This window comes from Caloenas nicobarica, chromosome 2 (assembly GCF_036013445.1).
Source record: "Caloenas nicobarica isolate bCalNic1 chromosome 2, bCalNic1.hap1, whole genome shotgun sequence".
NCBI lineage: Eukaryota > Metazoa > Chordata > Aves > Columbiformes > Columbidae > Caloenas > Caloenas nicobarica.
The window spans coordinates 14,629,008-14,645,410 of NC_088246.1; positions in this window are offsets into that span (position 1 = coordinate 14,629,008).

Here is a 16,403-nt window from a genome sequence, read left to right on the forward strand (position 1 = left end):
TCAGGTCTTTGCAGTTACCAGTGCAGGTAAATAATACCATTACTTCTATTTCTCCTTAAAAGAGTGATCCAAATCAAACAATATTTCTGCAGAGCATCATCAAATATGTTATATTCTTCAACTATGACATAAATGGAAATTTCTAACTCCAGACTGCAAAAATATGCTAAAAAGTAATAAAGGTGGTACAAATGAAAATCAGTTGGAAAAAAAACTTTTATGCTATGACTCACCTCCTTAGCCAGGCAAGGTAAGGCGCTTATCAAAATAAGTTTTAGTGATCAACTCTCCAAATTAAAAATACACCCTTCTGTCAAATTTAAATTCTCCTATGTTCTCCCATGCTCAATTTTTTGCTGTGTACAGGAGAACAAATTAAGGGAGTTTTATTTCACTGAGATCCAAATTTATCTCACTAACTGCATGAATTTCTCTGGGGTGCCTAATTAGGGGCCCCATCAACAAAGGTTGCCTATATAAGCTGGTGCTGAGAGACAGCTTTAAAAGATAATTCAGTGTCACTACTCTAAAATTCCCTCTTCTCATGGGCTATAGAACAGGGCTCCTAATCTCAGCTGGGTATTACAATTAGTTGAAATTAATTCTGGCCCCAGTCCCTAGGATTCTTTCAGTAGTTTTCCTTTTTTTCTCATAATTCTCAAAAAATATTTCTACTCACAAACCCAAGAAACACATAGCACCAATGCTCCTGTCTTTCACTTGGCTCTGCAGGCTTCTGGCAACCTGTGAAAAATTCCATTCTCACTGGTGCCATGGCTTCACAGACTCAACCATTGTCACTGCCTTAGACTGTGTTCCGTGCTCCTGGTAGACATTTCTAGCTAGCTTTCTTGAACTTCAAATTCACCCTGCTTCTAAGTCATTACAATTCCCAGTAAGGAGCTTCAGCTGCCTAAGTTGGAATAAAAAGACCAACGACATGGATCCCCACTGCAAACCTGCGGTGTTTTTGAACATAGATGGAAAAAGTAAAACAGAGCCCAGAGGAACTCTCTGCATCCACGGAATCAGTCCACTCTGGAGTCTTGAGGATGGCCAGGATACCCAGCTCTCACAAACATACTCTGCTCCTTAAGTTAGCTGCTTGTGAATTTGACACGGGAAGAATATACAGCCATGAAACAGAAAAAAAAGCATCAGATGCAAGTATTTATATAACTTCTTCTCAGGATACACTTTGCCATAGTCAAGGGACACAGCCTTGCAGAACCCCATTCCAAGCTTAATCAACTCAGCGAAGTTCAGTATTCCATCAACAAACCAGGTAAAAAAAAAAAAATCCAGGCTAGTGACTTGCCAACAAAGAAAGGGCCATTTAGGAATGCTAAATGAGAATTTTCAGCTGTCTATGGTTGGATGGGGGTAAGGGAGAGAGAAAACTATATTTCCCCATGCTCCGTTCCTTGAGACAATATTTTTTTTTCCCCAAATGATGCTTTGCTAAGGAAAAAAACTGCTCTATATGGTATAAAAATGAGATATATATATATATATAAATATGATATAAAAAACTAAAGGGAAGAATCAAGAAGGTGATTTAGCTTGGTTTTACAGTCAAAATTCATGTTTGCATATTCTGGAAAGGGTGCAGTGACTGAAAAATTTATGAAATTATGATGTGAGAAAAAAAGAAACAGAACGCAGAAGACCCTACAGAAATAGAGACTGTGTTTTCTGGTGTCCTTCAGCCAAGATTTTCAAGAATGACTAATGATTTTGGCTGTTACAATGCCTGAATCGCCTTTGTGGGGATTCTTTTCCAGAAAGTGCTGAGTATCTTTCCTCTGAAAATCAAGCCTCTTAAAACTATATATATAGCTGAGAAACCAAAAAAGGAGGCATGGAAAATTTTATTTAAATTTGGAATATTTTTTTTTTAACACCCACTTAACTACAATGCCCAAAAACATGCTTGGAAAAAAACAATATCATTGTTAAGGGATTGGATTATCTGCTATATAGTTACAGTATTGCAATACATACCCCTGAGATATTCAAGCAGCTCATGAGGAAAACTAGGGATGATAATGTATTATGTGACACATGTAGAGTTTAAAAATAGGCAAAAATAATGCCTCCAGACATTTTTTTCTTTGGTATACCAAGACTGATACTTTTAAAGTGTTTTGTACATTTATTTGACATTTAATTTACCACATTAGCCATAATTTAAACTATTTCAAAGGAGTTGTTTTGCAGAAATTTGTGGGGTTTTTTTCCAAAAGCAGACACTGTCCTGCAGTTATAGATATACATCGTGAACTCATACATGAAGCCTGTGGAAACTGATAAGTCTGATTTGCATGTAAGAGTTCATATAGCTACCAGGACAAATGGGACTACACAGATGCCTTCAATGAAGAATGTGCTTGGCTGTCTTTATAGGACTGAGGACCTTACCCATGTAACATGACCTTCACTGATGTTCAAACATTCAGATAGCCTAATATCCAAACATTTAACACAATCCCCTTGAAAATACACCACAGCACACAGAGTTATTACATGCTACACAATACTATTACTTACTTACCACATTCGCTGGGAATTAACAAACTGCCAGCAAATTGCAAGAAGCAAACAACTGCACGCATGATTAAATCTCCTACCTCCAGCAGCTTTACAAAACTTTTGCATGATATATGTTCACCACACAAAGCTAAGTGCCTACCAATCAAACTGCTATGAATGCCCCCAAACTGGTTATCTCTTCAGAAGATAAAGTGTGCTGTTTATATAACTTATTAAAAATTGCACCCTTGCATTTCTTTTTCAGATAAAAAGTGTGAGGGCACTGCTTTATCACTTTCACTATGTGTTTCTTTGAACATATTCGTGCTTTAAAGTAAACACCAATGCTAGGTTTTTTACGACTACTAAAATCAAAACACATCTTTCCAAAGTAATCTGTACAATGGCTGGAAAGAGCCTTTGATTCAGTACCGTAATTATAAACAGGCACTTAAGTCAGACATACTAAAAGAGCATCAGTCATTTAAAATCAAATTAACAGTTTGATTAATCAAACACCAGACTGTCAAGTCAGATAACATACCTGATGGCTTTGTTCAGTTACTAAAGAGGGTTTCCACTTTAAGCACCACAGATTTCATCAGCAAAAAAAATTTACTCGAGCAGAAAATTTTGGGTTACTTTAAATATGATCTATTTTATTGCAAGGAAAATTCTCACAACAAGCCAAATTCTGCTTCACTTTCATGTGATCACATGGCAAAAATTGAGAGACTTTACAGATATATTTCCTGTCTCTTTGAGGCCCACTTTTCAGGCAGAAAAGTGCAGTGGGATTCAGGAGGATGTACATTAATAGAATCAGGCCATGCTTATGAAGTATACCAAAGTGGTAGAAAAATAGTTTATTGACTTATTGCTGAAAGTTGGTGATTATTTATTAAAATAAGTATGAGAGGCTTGCACTTAGCAGATCGTACATTGAATGCATTTTCACACCTCATAATGTTAAAAGCACAAAATGGGAAAGCTCATGCTATATCACTACTCCCTCAGAGTAACAAAATGCACAGACTGGAATATATCACACTAAAACAGCCTCGCATCTGTAGAACCATTACAGAAAACACCAGCCCTCACTCACAAAGGAGCCTGTTCCTCTGTACCAAGAGTGTGACTGAAGAATTGTCTTCTGAAGGGGAGTACCTCATCATTGATCCACTACAAGAAGAACACATGGCGGCATGGCTGGCAGGAGGTATCTCCAGGGATGTTGTATTTGATTTGTGAAGGAAAATGATGCTAGTCAATGCCACAATGGTGGCAGACACCTCAATTGACCAGGAAGGTCTCCAACCTTTCTCTTTCTTCTGCAATATCCAGCTGCTCCTGATGTTGGGTAGAGCCAATCAGGCAAAGATTCTGGATGGTCCAGAATCAAAGTTTTCAATCCCTTGGCCTTCACAAATAGACTGAAAACATCTATGAAACTAGAGAGTGAGTTTCTCACCGTATTGGTTCACCCACTATTATTAGACACTGAAAGATTGCACCTATGACGAACACTCTGAGTTGCGAAGTAGCACCAAGAAGCAGATGTGTGCTTCTGGGGATAGGCCTGTTTTCAAAAGAATGATTGTAAATGCATGTCCTTCACAATGTCTGATCTGGAGCCCAATTCCAGCATGGCAAGGAAGGATAAAATGGAAGTATGCCAAGTATGCCAACATAAAACCTCTAAATTCATAGCAGACAATTAAAATGAATGGGAATAGGGACTAATTCCAAATTAAACAGCAGCAAAGGAAAAACACAAAGAAACAAAACCCATCACCTCATACACCAAAGATCTTTTTGTCGTGAGTCAGTGTGCAGCCTGCGTAACCCCTATGGATTTGTAACCAAAGAAAAATCAAAAATTCCTCTTGTAAAAGGTGTTTTGAAAAACTGATAAATTCTTGGCTTCATTCCACCACCGTTTTTGATATTTGTTCACTTATGATTATGATTCAAACTTTAAATATGCCTCTATGCTTTCAGCATAAAATACATATTATATGCTAGTTGCATTCTAAACGATAGTTCTTTCAGGAAGGTTTCTGCCTATGAGGCCATTTGGCGGCTGAAGAGTCTAATTCAACTTCATGCATCTTGATGTTCAACACTTCCCATTGATATGCTATGACTCTTGAATGTGAGAGACCTGTTGATGTGCAGAAAGTAATTGGCCAGTGGGATATTCCCCCTCACATTACAAGAAAACCCCCTAAAACTGGGGAGCAGGGGGGAAACAAAAAAAACCAACACTGTTTAAGTGTGTTAAGAGTGAAACAAAGATCATGGGTTATAGGAAAGAAAAAAGCTTATGGTAAAAGTATTTCTCTTGCTTACCTTGGCATAAAGACAAAAGATTTTAAGGAAAACATATGTGGTTTTTGCCAATTCATTACAGTATTTCTGCTAAAAATAATTTCCAGCACAGGTCAAAATCCAATGATATATGAACCACGATGTCTTTTGAGGTTTGAATCAAGTATGCCCCAAAAATTATGGCTGCTTATCTAAGCCCTGAAGTTTCCTTTCTTCCTTTTCTCTCCACAGTCTCAATCTCTCCCTCTACAGACTCATCCCAGTTTGCTACTATCTACCATGCTGACCTAAGAATATCTTAGATCAAAGATAATTTGATCAGGTACTTTTCTCTGGGGGGAAAAAAAGAGGCACAATTTTAACAAAACCCAAACTTTTAATCAATTTTGATGAAATCTTAGATGTGATAGTTTCCAATGAACAATTTCTGCAGTATTCTTTTAATTTTCATTTTATTTTTATTTCATGACCTCATTTATTTTATACCTTTGCCTTAAAATACCAATATGTAGCATGTTTCAATACTGAAAAAGCAAAATCACTTATGTGCCAGGTTACAACAATTCAATGTTTTAAAAACGAAATTTCTCAGAATTCCCCTCCCATCGAAAACTTCAGGTTTTGCTCCAAGCTAGAATAAAAAGAGAAGGCTTCAACACATCTTATCTTGAACAGAAAAATGTCATTTTCAACCAGCAATACAATACCTATTTTAGGAATGTCATTTTAGTGGTCTTATATGACATGAACACATTTAAAATAGATACGGGCTTCATTTTCAGGAAAACTCAGAAACACAAAATAATGATCAATGGTCAGGACTGAATTTGTAAACACTTGGATTCCTTATTTTTCTTCTCTGTTTTTATAAAAAAGAAACAAACAAACAAAAAACCCTTTCTCAACAGTATAGTCCCAGCTACAGGCAGTGAGGAATCATTCTCTTCCATGTCCTAGAGGACATTTGGCTCTCTCAATGACATCCTGTCAGGCTTGACATGCATATAGGAAATCTCAGCATAAAGGCAAAAATAGGGATGAACCCTTTTAACCTTATTGTCTTGTCCACATGAATATTCAGACCAATGTATTTTGTCATTTGTGTTCCAGAATACCTTCCTGTGCAAACACAACATCCTGGAACAACACAAGACAGCTACATTGTAAAATAACAATTTTGCTCATAAATTAACAAATTTTATTCTATAACGGAATCCCTACATAAGAAGCTATGCTGGAATAACTGCAATAAAATCTTAATAGCTTATTTTCGTATACATTGGTCAGTTTTTTTACCCATATTCCACAGAGAAGGTCACTTCTAACTGATGTCCAGGCAAATGGTTACCACACCAACATCTGCATGGCCACTAACAACAGTAGTACTTGACTCAGATTTTAGTCTCATAGTTTGCCCAAAGTCTAAATTCGTTTAAAATAAATAAATGAAAAATATTTATCACATTTCACAGCTTATCTGAATCATATTGGCCTAAAGTAAAGCATCTGAAATGAACAACTGGAGGGAGAAGTTCAGGCAATTGAGTAAATGCATGTCCCTCATTTGCTGCAGACAAATATTAGTCTCTTAAAGTCGGTCAAAGATTCAGATAAAACTAATTCAGACTGAATGAGTTTGATCGCTTGCTCTCAAGCATCTGATCAATAAAACAGGGTTCAAAAAATATCAGAAAGACAGTGAACTTCTCCAGAAGGCCACCTCAGCTAAATCTATAGTAAACCTCCATTTGCTTTAATCTGGCATATATATCATATATATGTAATTTGGCACACCAACATACATATTCCTCACTATTCACAAGAATTTGTAGGAGTCTGCACCATTTCCTTCATAAACCTTAGGAGTGTAATAAAGAGAAGCCTTTCACAGTATGTTACTGTGATTCTAATTCTATTAACAACTTCATTTCAACAGAAACTGTGGCCCTCCAAATACGTGCTCCTGAGACTGCAGGATTTTCTTTTCCCCTTTGCATTAGTTTTAAATACGGGCTCATAGAACTGCACAGAAAAATAGCACTCACAGGGGGGAAAAAAAAAAAAAAAAAAAAAAAAGAAGAAAGAAAAAAGCTGTTATAGAAGGAGTTGTAATCGGCAAAATTCCAGAAAAGGGGGAGAAATGGGATTATTTTAATAGCTTTTTCATATTGGTACTTGCTGTATCTTTAGAACAAACATTTATGGAAATTAAATCAAGACTTTCTCAGACTTCCTGCTTCCTTTGCAACATTCTCTCCTTTTTTGGTCTATGCACTGCAGAATAGATTTTGCTCCCTGTTCACTTTCCACCTTTAGATCATGCTTTCCAAAGGGCATTTGAAGGAGAACTGCACCTAACTCGGTCAGGCCAGCAGAACCAAACTGCATGGGATAAGAAGATCTTCCCAGACCAAATAAACTGTGCCATACTATTGTTTATATTTTTAATTATAGCTAATCAAAGTGCTAATCAAAGGACAGGTCAGTCATCTGCATGAGAAGTTAAATTATTGTGACATTGTTTTAAACATCCAAAAGGTCAATACCAATAAAAATTTGTGCTCAGAGTGAAAAGTTCCCTTATTTGACACCATCTTGCTTAAGTCTAAAACCAGAGACTGGAAACAGCTTAGCTACTGGCTCAACGCGTACAATGGTATTCACCTCTTTTTTCCACTTTTTGCTTACTGCAATATGAATAGCTGTCATTAAAGTAGCACTTGACCATGTTCTCTTGAAGTCAAATCTGAATTCACTTGCCCCTTTCCAGGGCAATTTTCCCTGGCTGTGGGCTTGAGGAAGACAACTTGACAGACACTGTCAAATTCAGGCCTCTTTTCTTGTATATTCACCAAGAGACATTAATCCAGGGCCAAGCCTACTTTCCTAACAGCGGAGATTTAGGAAAGAGGATGTATTATTTAAACAAAAGAATGAATTCTTTATTGCATTGCTAGCAAAATTCTAACTTACACTTTTACAGCCTTACATAAAGGTCTGTGATCTAGAAAGAGAAGGTGCATCTCAAGCAGATTGCATAACCTCTCAGAAAAATTGGCTCCTACCACCTCAGCTTAAAATATTGGTCATGTGTGTAATGCAGCAATATCTAAAGACCCCAGATAAACCTGGGACTCCTTGCGTCAGACACTTCAGCCACATATGCTAAGGGATAGTGCTACAAAGAATGTACTAATTAAAAAAAAAAAAAAAAAAGACAAGGAGAACGAGAAAATATGTTTATTTCCAGATTACTCCTGTAAAACTGGGGCACACACAAATCAGGCAATGCTGGAAGAGTGTAGAGAGTTCAGTATGACACCCATCCAGGTATCTCCTGCTGCTGAAACACAAGGTAATAATTTCTTTGTTACTCCAATGCCTTTTTGAATATATGAACATATATAATTTGCTTCTTCTAAGTAGGACTCTATATCCAGTGGATTTTCATATTTTTAGACAGCACAACATTCCTTGAAATTACTCCAAACCTGAATAACAGTGTTTTAAAATTTACTCCAGTCACAGTTTCATTCACCCTCAGTCAGGATGCAGCCCTGGAAAGGGCTGGAGGTCAGAACCACCCGTGATCACATGTGCTCTTACGCAAGAGTGGCCGCAGCGGGTCAGACCAAAGGTCCATCTGGTTGGATATCCTGCCTCTGACAGCAGCCAGCAGCAGCAGCCTAAGGAAAAGCAGGAGAGCAGGGCGAGCAGGCAGTGATCCTTCCCCCGGTTACGCTTCCAGCATCCTGCGGTTTCAGGGCTTCCTGAGCCAGAGGTTCTGACAGCAGTTTTATAAACTGAATTACAGGATTCAAATCCCCAGCCCTTTACTCTGTGTAACAACGGGAGAAAGAAATGTTTTGCAGTTAATTAATTCATGCGATAAGCAAGATGCTCATTTAGCCTCAACACAATTTAAGTGCTCCTGCTGCAAAATTACATTTGTTTAGGCACATTTCCATGTCACACATCTAGACACGAATTCCATCGATCTTCTCATTTCGTTTGCTGTTTGAAGCTGCAAAGAATCCACAGTTTGTCCATAACAGATGCCAAAAGCCTAGAAACTTATTACACACTGCTCACAGTGTGGGTTCAGATACATTATCAGCATAAAAAGAAAAAGGCAAATTAGGCCACAGTAGGAGAACACATTTTTAATATTACAGTCTGCAGCTTGCATCTCTAATTTAATGTTGCTGTTTCCCAAAGTTATGGTGCATCATTCTAGGTTGCTGAATTGAAGAGATGACAGTGAGCTAAATTTTTAGAAGCAACTGGGCAATGCAGATAGTCAGTGCACTTGATGATTTCCACAGAAACCTTCAGGGCCAAAGTGAATGAGACATTTTCGAATGATTCTTTAAGTATTCATACTGACAGAAATTAGGTATGAATATGCTCAGTGTATCAAAGTTGGGAAAAAGGGAGATTTTAGTGCATTCTTCCAAAAGAACAGAAAGGAAAAACACTCAGCACCTGTAAGCAAAATTAATATATCCCCTTTTAGCTGTAAATGCTCAGTCCTGTTGGTTAAATACACATGCCACACACAAACTTCACATAAATTATCATCTCAGGAAATCATTACTTACTGAGAGGATTATCTGTGCCATTATGGTTTCTCTCTGGAGCTGATAGAGAGTTATGTTTTATATCATATATACTATGTGGTCCAGCTACAGCAGAAATCTTGAAAGTAGCTATCAAAGAATAGCAAAGAAATACAGCCAGATATGAAAAATAAGTTGCAGAACTTGCAGTTTCATGATCCATCTTCCCAAGATTCTTTTCATCTGGGGCAACTATGTTTTGCTTAAAGTTTCTTTTATGAAGAATCTCCCAACTAAGGATTAGATAACTGATATCGAAGGATATATCAGAGACGATTAAACTTTAAATTATGCTATTTTTATGAAATTACAGATTTTTCTGTTTAGGAAGAAAAAAATCAGACAGCTCATATACATGGAAAGTTTTGACCTGGTCAGATGGAAGCAGAAAGGCAAAAGCCTGTTGACATTAGACTAAATAGAAGTCTTTAATACCAGATAGGTTCAATTTCAACAGCTCCAGTTCCCTGAGATTTTGCAATACTCTTCAGAGGAGACGGGCTTATCAGAGTTTACCTACTAAAATTACTGCTATAGGATGATGAGTTCCCACCTTGTACATCTACTTTGCTAGTATTCAGAGGATGCACATGTGTGCGCCACAAAACCAGTCACCAACAAACACCATGTCTGCTCTTGCTGCTAGCTACTAGGTGAAAGGCACAGTAGAAAATGACTCAGAATTGTGATTAATCTCATGATTATTCAGCCAGCATTTCGTTTAAGATGCTTACAGCAGGTCATTTTACGTTGTCCAAAATAAGCAGTCTGCTACCATTAGATATTTCCCTCATGCAAACTAAAGAATTCACAGCACAGGAGGATTTCAAAAGCACTACGTAATAGTCAATTTTCATGTCAGCAAATTGTTATCAAAAATGGCAAAAAACTAGCTGCTCTTCATGATGGATATTCAACATGTTTGGGCCTCGTCTGCTTTTCTTTCCTTGCTCTGGGGAATGAACAGTTTTAGACCTTTTGGTCTCTATTATAATCCAAAGTATTGTGTTACTTGAGCAAACAAATTAAACACAGCAATTAACTGGAAAGAAGGTGTCTGTGATTCTTGATATCCTGAAGTGGAATTAAGTTAGCTCTGGCATCCATGTATTGAACATATTATTACTGTTAGATGTTTATTCAGGAACACTGTGGTGCCTCAGAGCCTTTAAATTAAATTTACATGGCTAGTTTTTAAATAAAGAATCAATAGTGCATAAGTCTGTAGTGTTTGAGATATGTATGGTTTGCTGGACTGAATCATCAGGCAGGCTTTTAATTGACATAATTATCATCATTTTTTCAGGAAAATATATTAGTATAAGAAGAAAGGAAATGTTTAAAGCTATCAGGCTCATTTATCTCCCTTGGGAAGAAATCAGGATGAAATCAGGATTGATTCTTGAAAACACCAAATGATTGGGGAAAAAAAAAAAAAAACTACTTAGTTGTTTCAGGCCCAAACTAATCTATGAAAAGAACTTTCTAAGAAGCGTATTTTAGAGATATTAGTCTGAAATACAGCAAAGCTGGTGAGCTCTGAGTGACAGAGGAAATAGTGGAACAGTGAATTGACAGGGTTCAGCAACCACTTCCAGACAAAAAGCTCTGTAAATTAATCAGTAAAAGTAACAAACCTTCTACACCGTCTCCATAGACTCCAGACTGAAACAATCACTTCAACTACCAGACTTTTTTTCTCCATTTCAATAGTCTTATAAATCAAGAACATAGGCAAGGGCACACTTGACTCATAAGAATATAAAACTGACCAAACAAGGTTGAACTACTGAAAGTCTACCTCATACCAGAAGGTGGACAGCACAAGATATTTAAGGAAATACTATAGAAACAAATAAAAATTTCTTCTATGAGACTCTTCCAGTTTTGACAACATGCAGTTTAGGGATAGCCTTGCCCAAAAGCTATATCCACACACTCCTTTATGGTTAGCAGTTCATCATAAACATTTATTAAATGATTCATAAATATTTTGAGTAGTTCAAGTTGTACTGCAGACTCTATGGGAGAACACAATGACCAGCCCTTTATGAAAACCTGTAATTTTTTTCTACCCCCTGTTTTTATCTTTTACTAGTTATTACTCTATAAGAAGGCAACACATTTTAACATTTCTTTAATAATGAGGTTGATTAGAATATACATTTCATGCTGTAGCTAATAATTCAGCAATTCCATATTTGAGTTCTTCTAGAACTCTTGCAATGGCATTGTGAATCCTGGGACATAATTCATCTCTTCCTGCTGATCTGTCATTTGCACTTCTGAGTAGTATCTTGTTGCTGTACTACTGGCCAAGCAGGCTTTAGGAAAAGGTTCTTTTTTAATTTTTTTCTTTGATAGGTGGTGCACTTTTACTCTGAGCCTCTAATGTAGGGTCTTTAATCATTTTACCCTGTTGGCTGCTCTTTTAAATTTCTTTTCAGGAAGCTTTCTCATTTTTATGTGTTTTCCCTTTTTGAAATTAAATATTGCTACAATGGGGTTTTTTTTTTCCCTCCACATGACACAAACTTTGAATTTGTCCTGATCTCTTCAGCCTGACAAGTAGTAACATCTTGGACTACGCTGTGTGTCATGCTGAGGATTTATTCAGACAGCACTTCTCCTTTTTTTGATTTTTGACTCATCACTAATAGAGGAAAACTTTCTAGAAAATGCCAAGAATGGTAGTTCTTAGTGGCAAAATTGCAAGCCTGAACTGCTTCTGATGCATTAGAGAAATTCCTATGCCACTGAGTCAACCTCTACGAGTATAAGATTGTCACAAACCACAAATCACAGGTTGCTGATTAATAAAGTTCATAAACATATTTCATACTATGGCGTAATTTATTTTTAATGTAGAAAAAATCCCAAGAATGGTTTAAACTGTCCACTTGTAATTGTGATTTTGCTGCATAATACTAATATTTACTCATTTTTATATAGAACAGACATAAAGTTATTCCATCATGCTTATATTTTGAGTACATACGTAAGGTTAGTCAAGTTAAATGCAGCTTCATATTCAAGTTCCAAGAAAGCCCTGAATGGCTGGTTATCATTCAAGGTATCAACTAGAATCTCAAGAAAACTAAACAAAAGAGAAGACTTGCCTACAACTGAAACTTTCACTGCGATACCTTTCTTAAAAATCGGAAAGGACTATGGTAGACCAATAAAAATCCTGGCATCACTGAAGCAGTATCATGTCCCCAAAAAAAATTCATTTCTTGAAGTCAACAGTCAAAATAAGCTCTGGCAAAATGGTTCTTGTTTGCAGCTGTAATTATGGAATTTGCAGTCTTAATTATGGAAATTTGTAAGCATAACACAACCAGTAAACCTTGTATAAATAAATACAGCCTTAGCCACATCCATGAAATACCAGCTAGCAGTACAGTGTTTCTTAAATGCAAATATAGCAAAGGCTAAAACTGCTTTAATACCAGATCTGAGGCCCTATGTGCATGAAAACAAGCATGATGTAATGTGTATTGCAAACATTACTACTGCAAATCGATTTTGAGACATTCTGGAAAGACTAATTTTAAACATCAAAAGCAATTTCATTTTCAGAAATGTTCGGTGTTTTAATTTAAATAAACATTAGACCTTACATTGTTTGGAACAGATCTACATTTGCTTGTCTAAAGCCACAAAATAAATAAACTACAATTGCCCAGGTGTTATGTAGTTCATATTAAATTCCCCATCTCAAGATGTGTAGATGACAGGTAGGATTGGAATAAAAATACTGACCACCTGTTTCTGCTAAACTGATTATCAGTAAAAATTACCAGGATTTATATTTAAAGGCTAGATTTTCAGGAAGACTCAGCATTCCACATTTAGACACCTAACTCAGCTGACAGACTTTCAAAAGAACTTTGTCCCCATTTTGGCACTGAAATGTATTAGTTAGATTTCCAAGGGCTCACTCCTACAAAGCATCAGGCATTTTGGCTCTGCAGCAGTGAAGCACTTCAGCACGTTCAATTTAAACATGTAAATGGTTATTTGCACACTTAGAAGCCCTCACACAATCTGTCGTGCTGCTGGGTCAGGGCCAGAGTTTTCAGCAGCTCACAGGAGTGACCCCAAAAGTAGCAATAAGGCCTGGGCATGTTTGAAAATTTGCCAGAGATACTGAGGCCTGATTAAATTAAGGAAAGTTTGTCTGACAGTTCACCAGTAGCTGGGGTCTTGCTCACTTGCTTCTATTTGGAGGAGGAAAGAATGTATATGAAGCCTTGTTTTATTGAACCAAAGGAAAAAAAAAAAAAATATTAAGATAATTATCTTGAAATCTAAGTCTGCCCTTCCATTAAGTACTGTACATCTAAGTTCTGCAACAATCTCTATACTCCCTGTTGCCATCTCTGCTTTTCTTCATCTACCTTTCTGTTCACTGATGTCCCTCATCCACAGACACCTGCAAATCAGCTGAACTGGCAAGCATTCCCTCTGGAATGTCTTATCCCATTTTAGTTTGTGTTTGGCTTTTCCACAGTCTGGGACATTGGCTTCTTATTGTTTCTACCATCACCACATAAAGGCAGAGGTCACTGTCCTTTTCCCTTTAGCTCAAGTGAAAAGTGATTATCAGTGGTGAGGAGCAGCCGGGCAGATGCTACCTTTAATAAACACAAAATAAAATGCTGCACAGAAATTGCCCTAAGGGTTGTTATAGCATCAGTGTGAAATATCGGTCACAACTGGATCGGTGATCACTCTGCAGATTAGAGATGGCAGCCACTGCTGCCAACGTGAGTTGTCCACTCCGATGCTACACAATCATACTTCTTCCCTCAAGTCTCCATGGCCACAGTAATTCTGCGACAAGGGGGCTACTCCTGCATTGCTCACCCATATGCAGGAGCTATATGAGCCATACCATCTGGCTTTACAGCTTACATTAGTAGCACTGTAACAGCATTTGCAACTGCTTCTGTGGGACATTTGCTTTTGTTTCTGTGAAGCCTGACAGCCTCCCAGCTGCAGCTCCTCTCTAACGTACAGTGAGCACTGGTCAGGATGCCAAGGTGATAATGTCAGTTCCAGCGTTACATCTGATGGCATCTTTCTGCTACCATGTGCAAAACTTCACACAGCCTTTGATCCCTAGTCCACGCTCTTACATATATACACATGCAGCTGTTAAAATTGCCAGCATTCTTCACGAAAAGGATGTTAACTCCTATGATTTTATCACTTTTACAGAAAGCTTTTTGGATAAAGAGAATTAAAACTGTTCTTTATAATGACGCACATTCCTATTATGTGTAGTAAACATCACACTGAAAGTGGGGAAAAAAGGAAAAGAAAAAGAGCATTCCATGCAGCCAGCAGCTGTCAAGCATCAAAGATTTTATTTCAACATTATGTCAAAAATCGTGATGCTTTAAGGCTCGTCAAAACATAAGCACATCTCCAAGGCAGATGTCTTGACTCTTGAGTCTGTTGAATGGCTGGATTACAGAAAACTTACCAAAAAAACTATTTTTATTTTTAAAAAAGAAAAAAGCACCCACCCACACATCTATTTTTTTAAGAAAAAAGCATCTATACAAACACAGCAATAACAGTTACCCTTACTTTGGCTCCCTTTCTAACTTGGCATTTGCAGCTACTATGTGTAGCACTCTTTTTCTCAGCTGCTAAGGCCCTTTCTAAGTATCTTTGGATACTCTTTTGGTTCTGATTCTACTTGTTCTCTGGCCTCAAGCAATTGTTACTGCTTTTTAGTGACATTCTTCCTCATTTCTGTTTGTGTAGGTCATACAGATTTTTATATATGTTAAAATTTACATTCATAGACTCTGCAAGAATGTATCAGGTTAAGGATAAAAAATGTATATAGGAAAAAAAAATGTGTTTAACTTTGGCCTAAGCTAACATGTTACCAAGCACACAGAATCTGTTATATACCTGTGCTCTAAAACTAAACAGTGCGGAAAAAAAGTATTCTCCAGAACTCAATGAGGTTCAAATAGAAGAATTCTTCAATTCCTTTGGCTTTAATTTGGCCTCAGCACAACTTCAAATGTCTAAAAAGCTGGTGGCAGAAATGTTGAAGATATAAAACATCCATTAATTGCATAAAGATGTATAAAACCAGATTATATTGGATTTATGAACCAAATTACATCAAAACATATTATTAACTTTAAGGTTCTAGGGGAAATAGCCATTGACATGAACTATAGCAGCAACAGACATCTAGACTCTCAGAAAGCCTTTGACAATTTTTCACTTGATGGATTAGTGCATATGGTATTAAATATAAGCTGCCCTAAGGAAAATTTTGAGACTAAATAATTGGTTTATAGACAGAAAGCAGAAGATCAGAATTTAAAGTATCCATTCACCATAACATGGCAAGAATTGTTTTGCATGGGATTTGTATCTGATTGTTATTCTTAATATTTTGATGAACAATTTACAGAAAATAATTAAAATGTGAAATCCATCTATTGCCATCAGCATTAGAGATTAGGAACTGGTTAAAATACAAAGAAATATTTACATTTTTATTAAAATATAAGCTCAAGGTGATATGGGAATTTTAGGTTCCACATGTAGAACGATGCACCCAGAAATGGTAATTCCTTAATTAAGTACAGGCCAAATAACAGGAAAATGGTGTAATGGAGAGTGTGATCTAATTAGATATAGTCAAAGTTTTTACATTCACTGTCTAACACAAAGCAGAAATTTAAATGTATTTTGCTTTTCTCAGAAAGGTTCTTTTGTGAGAAAGAAATCCTCATGGAAATCCACGGGTGTTTCCCACTAATTTCAATGGGTCAGGATTTCACCAGAAGTGTCAACCATTGTTGGCTCTATCTAAATTAAGAAGGAAAATGTCGCATGAGTACATGGTGTCGTTAAATGCAACAGGAAAGCTTTTCCACA